The 5,000-nt window shown below is 47.0% G+C and overlaps 1 protein-coding gene across 1 annotated transcript in view; it reads right to left on the reverse strand.

Annotated features, from left to right (window-relative positions):
- Positions 1-5,000, reverse strand: part of baiap2b (BAR/IMD domain containing adaptor protein 2b) — a gene marked incomplete at both ends in the record, with an annotated part of 48,102 nt that overhangs the window by 11,427 nt on the left and 31,675 nt on the right. The gene's annotated exons all lie outside the window — the stretch shown is intronic.

Below are 5,000 nucleotides of genomic sequence, written 5' to 3' on the forward strand. Positions count from 1 at the left end.
TTATGATATAATATAGCTCACAATATACAGTAACATTCCCTTATATAATACACTATCTCTAGGCCAACTGAGTTGACAGTAAGTTATGGATATTTTTACACTCATTAATTAAATAGATGGTCTTACTTATGTAATGTTATATACACAACAGAGCAATGCGTCTAGAGATGAAAATGCATCATGGATGAAATGGTTGGATGCCACAATGCACTGATTTAGCTATGATGGCTGTCATGAAGTGAGTCTATGAATAATGAATGCTGACATTGCATGCAATTGCTACTCAATCAGCTGAACTCAACATGGTCTGAGCATTGTATGAATTTCAGCAGCTTAAATAAAAAAAAAACCTTATACACCAGATATGTAGGGAAGCATTTTACTTTGTGTCAAAATCAACTTTCTTTTTGCACTACATCACTATGTGGGCGAAATAGTTTGTATGCTGTTATTGCAGCTCTCCAGTGAAACAGCAGCGCCCCACCCGACCCCACCCCAGCCCCCCCCCCCCCCCCCTCCCCGACCACCCCCATCTCCCATCATTAGCAGGAAAAGAGCAGCAGCCTGAGCTGTGTCTGAGTGTGTCGGGTGTCTGTGGAGGGAAATGTCAGCTCCATTAGGGGGCGGCTGGCTGCCAACAGTGGCAGTGGCAGTAGCAGCAGCAGCAGCGGTGGCGTGGGTAGGTGTTTGCTCTTAATATCCGCCCACTAATCCACCAGCCCCCCAGGCCTCCACTGCAACGCCACCTTAAAGGTCTGCCTAGTGTCCCCCACTCCCTAAGAAAAAACACACACCCACTCATATGGCCCTGTCTGTAAACCCATCCTCTCATACACACACACACACACACACACACACACACACACACTAGAGTCCCACATCATCCCTCACGGATTGTGTTGAGAATAATGGAACTTTCCCACGAAGATGTTCTACTCAGTTGGAACTGTAAGTGACTGACATGTCACTTTTGGTTATTGAGCTTCACTAAAGAGGAACATTTAACTGAAGTCGTCTGTCAGACGACTTGATCTGAGGAGACTCAAAGTAAAGTCAGAACATACACCAGTGATAGAGAAGGAGCATGCAGTGTAAATCAGACCACTCCTTTAGAGACAGACAGTCAAATAAAGTCATATCAATAGCCATAATACCACACACACACACACACACACACACACACACACACACACACACACACACACACACACACACACACACACACACGCACACACACACACACACACACAAACACACACACACACACACACACACACACAAACACACACACACACACACACACACACACATCACATCACATACACACACACACACACACACACACACAGATTCACACACACAGATGAACACAATTGATTGATGACAACAACAAGTTCTGACTAGAGAAAAGGGAGTATTAAAAAGTCAACACAACATTAAAGTCTCAAAACACCACAGGAATGTGTCTGGATGTGTGGCAGACATGATGGCAATTACAGTAGAAGCCTGAAACCCTGGGATGGCACAGCTGCCAGCACTCTCACTCTCTCTATTTGTTCTGCACCTTCACCCCTGCACTCTCTCTCTTTCTCTCCCTCTCTCTGTATGTGTCTGTCTGTCTCTCTCTCTCTCTCTCTGGGGGCTGAGTCCAGTTGTGATTGGCAGGTGTAGCGCTGGGTCCCACCCCCCCCCCCCCCCCCCCCACACACACACACACACACACACACACACACACACACACACACACACACACACACACACACACACACACACACACACACACACACACACACACACACACACACACACACACACACACACAGACACACACACAGAGCCCAGGTGATTATTTCCCCCTGTGGGAAGCCAGCTGATCTGCAGGAGATGAAACGCTTGTGTGCCCACGTAGAGCAATCAGTCTGACTGACAGACAGGGCTCAGGAAAGATGAGGCACAGACAGCAATGCCCATGTAGAAAAGCAACAGAGGATGTTTCATATGTTGAAGGGTGTGCTATGGTCTTGCTAATACAGCCATTGGAATTTTAATTTGAGAGAGAAAAAGCGAGAGAGACAGGAAAGAGTAGAAACTAGAAACAAAGAGAAAAGGACGAGGATGTAGAGGGTGGGGAACAGAAACGTGTGGTATGTGCACATGTGAGCACGCGTGCCTTTGGCTGACAGAACAGTCCCTTAAGTGTGGCAACCCGCTCCAGCTCTTCAGAACGCAGGCACCAAGCCTGGAGGGCAACTCACACTCAGACACACACACACACAGACACACACCACTCTTTCTGTTTGTTTCCTCGAAGAGAGGGATGCAAAACCTGTTCTTCAAGTTCCTTTTCTCGCTCCTTTCATCCCCCTCTCTTGCTCTCTCACACACACAGACACACACACACACACACACACACACACACTGGTTCATTGATGGGTCAAAACCACATACAACCAATGGGGCGGAAAACGAAATGACTTGCAGCTCAGCTTTTCACGGAGGAGCCTCTCCTTGTCTCCGATGTTCAGGAGGACAAAAATGCCTTCAAATCACACACTTCAAGACACTGTTGCACTCCAGGCCAATGTTGGCGCTAAAGAGCAGCATTGTTGACGAGTCAGGTCAACAGCTCTCTCAACCAGATGTCAGCAGACAGGTCAAGGCACCTCAATCCCAATCACCTAAGTTTGACGGTGGCTTCTAAGCTATCACAGCAAAGTAAGGCACCCTATTATTAGAGCTATTCAGGAGAGCATGTAAGCCTTTTAGATATTACACCCTCTCTTGAGTAAAGACTTTGGATGCGTTGGGAAATGGCCACATAGTTCCCAATATCAAACATGAAAGACAGTAACATTTGGCAGGATTTGTTCACATTGAGCTCTTTGCAAGCTTTTGTTAACGTAAAGTGTGTCTGTATCACTCATAGCCTTGCCTCTTATCTTTTCAAAGCTTTACAGCTCTGCAGGGACAAAGTCACATGCTGTTTTAATGTGTGTTGTGAAAGAGTTTTCCCACTCTTTTGTTGCTGTTGACCTCCTGGGAGAGCACTGTGTGTGTGTGTGTGTGTGTGTGTGTGTGTGTGTTGATGTGTGTGTGTGTGTGTGTGTGTGTGTGTGTGTGTGTGTGTGTGTGTGTGTGTGTGTGTGTGTGCAACAGAGAAACAAGACCTCTAGATCTGGATTCCTCAATTCCCAGAAGTCTCTCTGGTGGGCGTGTGTGAGCGGGAGTGGGTTGCACTGTGTGCGGTGTCTCTCTCATCTCTCACACACACACACACACACACACACACACACACACACACACACACACACACACACACACACACACACACACACACACACACACTCACACACATTCACACAAATACATAACACCACCATCAATTCCAAAACCACACTATACATCTAATAAAAATAACTTCACTCCTTTATTCACTTCACTCCTTATTCTCATATGCATGCACACACACGTGCACACACACACACACACTCACGCGCATATCAAAATGAAACACTCAAAAGCCTGTGACACAGTGTTGCTCTGAGAAATGTGCATGAAGCTATCGGAAGCCTGAGCGAGTGCTACTGAATCAGCTTAACGGAGCACGTGCTGGAGAGGGCGAGAACGAGGAAGCAAGGGGGGGAGAAAACCGACCGTCTCAGCACAATGTCTCCTGGGACTCTCAACCCCCCACGGCTGCCCTGTGAGGAGGCTCACATGGGCCGGGGCACTGAAACGTGACTGTGGGGAAAAGAGCCTTGGCATCCATGTGGCACTATGTGGCCTTTGAAGCCTTTTCCACATAACTACTCATAAACATGCTTTGGTCTTTTCCCCCGGGCAACCAGAATGTATAATTACCCCAATGCTCATCATTAGCACAGACATTAGCTGTATTAACGCGCTGTGAGCTATGTGGTTTGGAAAATGAATGATCATTGAGTGATGTCCTGAAGAAGCTTCCTAAAGATTAGTGTGTGTAACTGGTAGATTTTTCGAAAGAGAGACAATCAATTATCTTTCTTTCTCCCTCTCTCTCTCTCCACATATACCAACTTATCCAGCCCATTGTGGTATAGCAGAGCAGGAGGAGAGTAGAGGATGTGGAGGATGAGAAGAGGAGAAGAAAGGAGAGCAAAGGATAGGAAAGGAAGGGAGGAGAGGAGAAGAAAGGAGAGCAAAGGATAGAAAAGGGGAAAAGGCAGAGATAAGGACAATAGAATAGAAGAGCTGAGAAGAGAAGAGAGGAAGACAGATGAGAGGAGAAGATCAAGGAAGAGAGGAGTGACAAAAAGAGAAGAGGAGGGGAGAGTATAGGAAAGAACAGGACAGGAATGGAGAGAAGAAAAGAGGAGAGGAGTCAGAGTTGAATAATTGAACACAGGATGGGAGCAGCAGCAGGGGACTGAAGCCTGGGCCTTGATGTCTGCCTCTCCCAGGCCCAGCAGACACACCCACACCGCTAGCCACAGCACAAGCACTAACCGCTAGCTTTAACTACTCGTGCACTTTCAGCTAGCTTTAACTACACCGGCACTGTCCGCTAGCTTTAACTACACGAGCATTAACTCCACCATGAACATCATCAACTGCACAATAGCACAACAGCACACTATCAAATGTAGTGCTGGACTACTGGGCCCCCATGCACTGTACATACTGACTTCAGACCAGATCTAGACACACATCTGGTCTGCACAAGAATCAGCTGTCATGTAGGCTCCTGGTGAATTTATTACTGGTAGGGCATACTTTGATTTATATGAGGGCATGTGTGGGTGTGTCTGATGGATGTGTGTGAATGTGTGTGTGTGTGTGTGTGTGTGTGTGTGTGTGTGTGTGTGTGTGTGTGTGTGTGTGTGTGTGTGTGTGTGTGTTTGTGTGTGTGTCATTCCTCCAGGCTCTATGTCTTGCTCTCTATCTCTCTATCACTCGCTCTAGCTCTCTGTCTGTATATCCACACTAATATCAACTGGTGACCGTGGTAGCTAGCTATGCCC

Source organism: Sprattus sprattus (genome assembly GCF_963457725.1).
Source record: "Sprattus sprattus genome assembly, chromosome: 3".
Lineage (NCBI taxonomy): Eukaryota > Metazoa > Chordata > Actinopteri > Clupeiformes > Clupeidae > Sprattus > Sprattus sprattus.